Below are 7,697 nucleotides of genomic sequence, written 5' to 3' on the forward strand. Positions count from 1 at the left end.
TGCCTCCCGGGGGCGTCCCCAGGCTCGCCGGCCTCCAGGGGGCAGAGGAGGGCGCGGCGCCTCGGTGCACCCGGGACGCCGGAACTTTCCAGGGGCTCCCCGGCCCCGCTGGACGCCCGTCCCGTTGCAGCCCGCGGGCTCGGAGCCCCTTTCCGGACCGCGGGCGCGGCCCCTCGGTTTCCCGCCCGCCCCCGGCCACCCGGGGCCGCACGCGAACGCGGCACAGGCCGGAGTCTGGCGGCTCGGCCCCCCGCGAAGCCCGGGGAGTTTCCCAGGAAGGATTTACGGCTCCTCAAACGTTTCCACTCCAGCTCCGGGTCACAGTCACGGTGGTTTCACTGTGACCCTGCGTCACCTGCCGTTTCCTGAGCGCGGAGGCCTGGGCTGAGTCATGCGGGGTCACGGTGCGCCCGGAAGTGGCCTTGATGGGAGGGTGACGAAGCCAAGCCGGGACCTTCCCCGAGGGGGCGGGAACCGCACCCCCACCCACCCCCGCCCCCGACGCAGGGCTGCGAGCCCCGCAGGGGGATGGCCTCCTGCCCAAGCCCCACGCAGGCACTGGCCTCCCGCTCGGTGGGCTGGGGGGGGGGGGCCTGGGGCGGCACAGGTGGGGTCGGCTGGCACGAGGTGCCCCGTTCGCGTGCGGCTCCGGGTGGCAGAGGGCGGGTGGGGAGACGGAGGCGCGGTGCCCGCGGTCCCCGGCTCGGAAAGGGCTCCGAGCCCACAGGCTGCAACAGGACGCGGAGGGCAGCGGGGCCGCTGGAAGGTTCTGGTGCCGGACCTGGTGCCCGCGTCCCGGGCGCCCTGAGGCCCAGGCCACTGCACGCGGCTGGTCCCCGCTGCGCCAGCCTTGCTGTTTGCAGTTGGCTTCGGGGTTTGCAGGAAAGGCCTCCAGCCCCTGCGGCGACGGTGGCCGGACTCCCTCTCGGGCGCGGGGACGGAGCCCTGCTCTCCCCACCCCGCCCCCGGGGGTCGCACTCCGGCACCCACGCGCCGGCTCTCCAGAGAACGCACTCTCTCCGCGGTTCCACTAGGTGGCGCCGCAAAACCGCCGGGCTTTGCTTGGGTTTTTTACACTTGGCGCACCCGGAATGAAACAGTCCAATAAAAATATAATGGAGCCACGTGGGTAATTTTTACATGAAATGGGCGAAGTTAACTGTAATAATACGTTTTATTTACCTGGGCTGAGCAAGATCTGTCTTAAGGGAAAAGAGAAAGAATATCTTATTTAATCCAACAGAGCCAAAACTTACCACTTACACATGTGATCAATATAAGGAATTATTGGTGGGATACTTTCCTTTTTTTCTATAAGTCCTCAAAGTCCAGTGTCTTTGTTACACTTACAGCACTTTTCAATTTACTCGCTAAACTTGTTATCAGATATGATTGATTGTACTTACATTTCATAAGATTTATAGTCCAAAAGGGACATTTACCTAAGTTGTTCCAAACATACATAAAAGTTTTCAGTAACTGAACTGTCATTAAAACCTAAAAAAAAAAATTTTTTTTATTAATGTTTATTCACTTTTGAGAGAGAGGCAGAGACAGAGCAGGAGCAGGGGAGGTGCAGAGAGAGAGAGGACCCAGAATCCAAACCAGGCTCCAGGCTCCGAGCTGTCAGCATAGAGCCCGACGTGGGGCTCGAGCCCCCGAACCGTGAGATCATGACCTGAGCCAAAGTCGATGCTTAACTGACTGAGCCCCCCAGGCACCCCCTGTCATTAACATTTTTAAATCTGACCTAATTAAAGTCAGATTAAAGCACTCTGTGGTTGCCGGATGGGACTGGGGTTTCAAAACCCATGTTGCCAGCCCCCCGCCTGCAGGCAGCCCACCTGGGTTAACGGCCATAAGGTGACACTCGGTGTTCTGAGGGATGAGCAAGGACTCCAAGGCCGCGTGAGCTGGCGCACCAGGCCGACCCGGCCGCTCTCGGAGACCCACTCTGATGGGGAGCGGAGGACGCGACAAGTCCTACAGCGAGGGTCCCGGGAGCCCAGAGCTCGACTCTTCTCTATTCACCGTGCTTCTGTGGAGACTCCATGCCCCCCACCCCAGGCCTCTGCCCCCAGGAGCCGGAACAGACAAGGACCCGGATTCTCTCCTGGAGCTTCCGGAAGGAGTTCCATCCTGTGGACACCTGCAGCCCGGTGAGGCCGGGTTGGACTTCGGCCCTGGGACCGTGTGTCGTTTTCAGCCCTGGGCTCGCGGTGATTTGTCACAGCAGCAACAGGAGACTCACGTGGCCTTTGAGGGAAGGAGCGTGGGTGCTGAGTGCGGGGAGGTTCCCGGGAGCGTGGAGGGTTTGAAGCAGGAAGAGATACAGTCTAAGTCTGTGTTTCTTAACTGTGAGCACCTGCTGGGAGGGTGGCCCCAGGACCCTTGCGGACGGCTCACGCGGCCCCTGCCCCTGGTGGCACAGCCTCCTTTGCTCTCCCTGCAGCGCGGCTGGGTCCCCATCTTACAGATGGGCAAACTGAGGCCTGCCTGCGTACTGGCCCTCCCCGTGGGTGCTGGACGGCAGAGCAGCTCAGACGGGTGGATGTCACCCTGCAGGCATCCTCGGGTGCCACGTGTGCCTCTGTCAGCCGGCTTTCTCTTTCAGTATCAAACTTGGCCTCGAAGCCCCTTGCTCGGGGGCCCCCGTCAGGTTGCTGGGGTTGTCCACAGCTCCGCTCATCAGGTTCGCGTGCTGCGTCCAGGGCTGAGCTGTGCATAACTCCTCAGTGGCTTCTCCTCAGGAGCGTTCGGGAGCCTTCCCCGGAACTGTGCGCCATGCGACACCCACGTGGGCGCGACAAACACGCGGGCCAGCGGCAGAGAGACAGAGGGGGGGAGGCGGGTGTCCAGATCAGTGGTTCCTACAGAAGCGAACGACCTGTGCCGGGCGGCGAGCTCAGTCAGTGCTGGGCCTGCCCCTCCCGGAACCCGCAGCCTCTCTGGGCTGCTCGGCAGCTGTATTTTCTGTTCTAATGGTTCAACTCGTATTTAACCTGCTATCGGTATTTACCTGACTCTCAGGTGCGTTGAACACAAAGTTTGCCTAGGGAGGGCTGGGGCAGGGATGTGCCTCCTGGCCGTGTTTTAGTCACTTCAGGCCGTCACTGGGGGTTCCCGTGCTTTCTGGAAGGAGTCCGCTTAGAGTCTCCACCTCTCACAAAGGACCGAGTTTCTCTTGAACAGACTGGCTTGGGTCCACGAGCGCAGTCTGGGACACAGCCTTCCCGGCTGCCCCAGAATGAGGAAATCGGTTCTAATAAAGGCTACCGGGTGGGGCTCCTGGCCGGCTCAGTCGGTGGAGCATGCCACTTTTGATATCGAGGTCGTGAGTTCAAGCCCCATGCTGGGCGTTGAGCCTACTTAAATTAAAGAAAAAAAAATTATAAAGGTTGCCAGGAGTCAGTATTTCTCCTCGCAGGCTGGGACCAACCTGGGAAATTCCTCTGTCAGCCTCCCCAGGGCAGAAACTTCCCTTGCTTCCTGGCCTGGTAATTTTCCAGAGCTGCAACTTTCCTGTCAAGGGGCAGGAAGGACATTCAGCTGCTGACAACCCAGCCAGAAGTCGCAACTGCCCAGAGTGGGATCCGGGACGTGACTCAGCAGCATAAGGGAAGCCGGCAGAGCAGGGTCAGAGGCAGCTCTTGATGGGAGGCAGGGGCCGCCGGCTGTGGGGGCGGGGTGCCGTCCCAGGACGCATCCAGAGCCATGGCAGGTGGGGCGCTGGGAGGTCTGGCCGTCCCCCCCTCCCCCCCCCCCCCGCCACCTTCAGACCACGTGCATCTCTGGCCACACATGAGCATCACTTCCCAGGTACAGAACATTCCGGGGGGCAGGCCCAGGTGGCCAAGAACTCAGGACCCTGGCCGCAGGCGGGAGAGAGGCCAGCAAGACGTGACTCCTTCCCAGCTCCCACTGGCGGGAGAGCGCAAGGAAACGGGTATCAGATGCTGCCACCCTTCTCAGCCCCGAGGTCTCAGGACTCCCACCCACCGCGGGCAGGCGGCAGGGGCTCCGTGGCCGAGCTCTGCCCCCGTTCCCCCAGAATGAACCTTGAACCGGACCCAAACCACGCCGCACCAAGCGAGGGGCCCTCCTCCAGCTTCAGGCACAAGGCAGGAGGTCACCTCCGCCCGCCAGGGGCCCACGTGGAGAGCGACAGGATGTGGCAGTCTGCAGTTTGGACGGGAGACCTCAGGACTCGTGTGCGGCTCCCCAGCTCCTCCTCCCCTGCCCTGGCTGCACGGCACCCAGAGGGGCTCCCGGGGCCGAAGCCCGGGCCCGGGGACCTGTTCGTGTGGGCCCGTGCCGACCGCCCCCCTCAGAAGCGGATGCTGCCCCTACGCGCCCCTGAGCGAGCCTCGTCTTCTACAAAACCTCCCGGCAACTCTGCATTTGGATATTTTTAAGGGCAGTTCTTTATTATTATCCAAGTGTGTGACTATCAAAAAAGGGAAACGCCGTCCACACCACACTCCTTCCAGTTTCTCCAGGAAGAGCGGACTGTGCTGCAGCCGGTGCCCCCAGGGCATGGCGAGCCCCCCCACCCCCCACCCCCGCCCTGCCTGCCGGGACAGGTCAGACTCTGGCCCCACAGCCCCTCGTCCCCGCGTCCCTCCCAGCCACCGAGAGTGACACAGCATCGCACGGGGCACACACGGGCCAGCAGTTTGGAGTCACCCACGTAGACGCTCCAGCTCTTACTTCCTCCCCAGAAACGAGGTCAAAGAACGCTTCATGCAAATCCCCACCTTACGAGCTCAGTTTTCGTCATGAACCATCCTCCCATTTCCAGGTAACCGCCTGTGGTGCAGAAAGGAAACACGGAGCGGGTGCGTTAGCCGCGCACAGCATGGTCCACGTGCGGAGCGCAGCCAGGCCACCGTCTGGGCCCAGCAAGGGACGGCGGGCCGGTCACTCTCTGGGCCCAGTGAGCATTCTCTGCTCCACCGGGCACGATGGAATCCTGCGGTTCTGAGTCTCTGGTTTAGAGCTTAATGTTGCTTCATGTTGCCCTAAACGAAGACAGAACAACACACAGTCCTGGGCGGGCCACCTTCCCGCCCACCCAGCCGCAGCGCCCAGGACGAAAGCTGCCGGAATGCACTTCCTCGTGGGGCTGGTCCTGCCGAGGGTGTGGTCGGGACGGGGAGCGGTGCCGAGGGAGGAGGAGGCCGGCCACCCTGCCGTCCCCAGGCATGCGTGCCGCCAAGGGCCACCCGGGCTCGAGACACATGATCATGAGGTGGGATGTCAGAGGAGACTAGAAAGGCAGGTCCCTCCGCTCTCCGTGTCCCAGACACCCGTCCTTCCCAGTCTCCTCCCTGCAAACCCCACACAGAGGGCCCTGGCCTTGGTCTGAGATAAATACCACGTAAGTGTCACAGACAACATCCCATTTTTGCCCTCCAGCCTGACTGTTCTCAAAACCCAGAGCTGTATGCCCAGCTGCTGACCCACCATCACCACCATCACCGTTATCTCCACTCTCACCATCACCATCATCATTTTCCTAGTTTGCCTAGAAAGGGAGGGAGCCTCTCCCTACATGGGGGACCCAGGAGGCAGAGACACCCCCAGACAGTGTTTCTGTCACTATGAGTGAGACCTGGACACAAGGAAATTAACATCTCCCGGGCCATGTAGAGACATAGTTAACGAAGGTTGTAAGGAAAATACTTATTCACATTCTTGGGGTTTTTCCACCTCCCTGATCTAAGGGAACTGGCTGTGAGTTAAGCAGGCCTGGCAGCCCCAACCTCACTCAGCCAACTGTGAAGCCTGCCATCTGGAACCCCACCCCGTGCAACTGCCCCACATCGGCCCCGTTAAGCCCGAATACCCCACTGTATGGACACACACAGCTTGTTCGCCTGCTCCTCCGTTGACGGACATTCGGGTCGCTTCCACCTGTCGGCTGTTGCGAATAAGGCTGCTGTGAACGTGGGTGCGCACAGATCCCCCCGAGTCCCTGCTCTCAGGGGCATACGCCGAGAGGTGGGGTCGCCGGCTCGCACGGCAATTCCGTTCCGAATTTTCCGAGGAACCGCTGGGCCATTTTCCCCAGCAGCTACACCACGTCCCATCCTCACCAACGGAGCTTGGCCCGTGTGTTTTTCAGAAGACCCCGGAAGGAGAGGAGCGGTGGGTGTGCTCCTGAGAGATGCCGCCACATGGCCTGAGAAACCACGTCTGGGCCAAGGCAGCCCAGAGACAGCTCTGGCCCCGGCGGGCGCCAGGCTCCGCGTCACCTGCCGACATGGAGAGAGCATCCCACACGCGCCGAGCCCAGGCGTAAACCGGGAGTCCACCGTGGTGGGGGAGGGGCTTCCGGCCAGGGGCTGACTTCGGGCCCACGGGGAGCAGCGGGGAGAAGGGGGCTTGCCCGCCGAGAGCCGGGCCCAGGGCGCCTGGTGGGCGGGCACCTGCGCCTCCGCCGTCTCCGCACGAAAGCTGTGGCTCCCGGCACATCAGCCGATTTCCTACCTGAAGGCACGCTCTGTGCCAAGGGGGTTCGCTTGCCCACCTGGGGTGGCCCCTTTCCCCGGGACTGGGGCCTCTACCCAACCAGAAGCTGCCGGGGGCCCCCCCTGTGGAGCGTGGGGTAGAGTGGGCACCTTCTCTGGGGGTCCTCGGCCTGGGGTCCGGGGAGGAGGGAGCACCCTCCTGAGGGTGCGGACGGGGACAGAGGGCAGCCCGTGTCGGAGCGGAGGTGGCAGGACCGTGTTGGAGGCTGTGCTCATAGATGAGGAGGACAGCCTAGGACATGAAGGTGGGGTGGGGGGGGCAGAGCCCAGGTGACCTGGGTGAGGAGCCAGGTGGAGGGAGGGAGAGAGGAGGGAGGAGGGAGAGAGGAGGGAGGACGAGGGAGGGAGGAGGGGGAGGGAGAAGGGAGGGGGGAGGGTTCGAGGAGGGAGCCGGCCCCCCGCCCGCGTGGGCGGCGTCTTGCCCGAAGACCGTGGCTGCCCTGGCTCTGGACGGAGACGCGTGGGAGGTGACTGAGGTGGTAATTGCCCGATGCGGGAGGCCACCCAGGGAGCTGGCGCCAAGGTGGAGGACGGAGCCCATCCTCAGGAGCACGGCGTCCTGGCCCCGGCCGTTCACCGAGTTCCCTTCCCCCGGCTGCTCCCAGGGGGCCACACTGGGGGCATCTGGCCTCTGCGGTGCCTGGGCCCTCGTGTGTTTCTTAAGACAAGGGAACATGAGCTCCATGGACCCAGCCGGGGCGTCCAGGAGAAGTCACACTGCCCCCCTCCCTCCGCCTGCGGCCCCAGTGCTGACAGCGGTCACCCTTCCCCACCTTCCGCTAAAACAGGTGCGCGATGGAGGGACCCACCGCGCACGAGCGTAGTGCGGACCCGCCTCCGGCGACACCAGCCTGGCTCTCGCGTGGTGGCTGCAGGGGGAGGTCCCCGGCATCTCTGGGTGTGGGTTCCGTGCCTTCCAGGCCCCAGCAAGGATGCTCTGCCGGGCTGTTCCCCGAAGGCCGTGGCGGGGACCCACCACCCGTGCCGACGTCCCCCGGGCCACATGTCCACACAGGCATGTGGCCATCGGCAGGAGGACAGTGCTGACACCGGTCAGGGGACGTGTCCACGTGGAGGCGGTGTTGAGGAGAGGCTGCCTCTGGAGCTGTACCTCACCCACCACGTCGCTGGCCGAGGCCAAGAGAAAACAAGAAAAATAGGGAA

The 7,697-nt window shown here is 62.9% G+C and overlaps 1 long non-coding RNA gene across 1 annotated transcript; it reads right to left on the reverse strand.

Annotated features, from left to right (window-relative positions):
* Positions 1–1,155: 1,155 nt before the first annotated feature.
* LOC147582869 (uncharacterized) lies at positions 1,156–3,993 on the reverse strand. The gene is made up of 2 exons (XR_015249589.1): positions 3,020–3,993; positions 1,156–2,887 (listed from the first exon to the last, which is right to left on the reverse strand). It is a non-coding gene; the product is annotated as an uncharacterized LOC147582869 (long non-coding RNA).
* Between the last annotated feature and the right edge of the window lie 3,704 nt (positions 3,994–7,697).

Source organism: Puma concolor, chromosome A3 (genome assembly GCF_028749965.1).
Source record: "Puma concolor isolate L17-30 chromosome A3, mPumCon1.1.hap2, whole genome shotgun sequence".
In the NCBI taxonomy this organism is placed as follows: domain Eukaryota; kingdom Metazoa; phylum Chordata; class Mammalia; order Carnivora; family Felidae; genus Puma; species Puma concolor.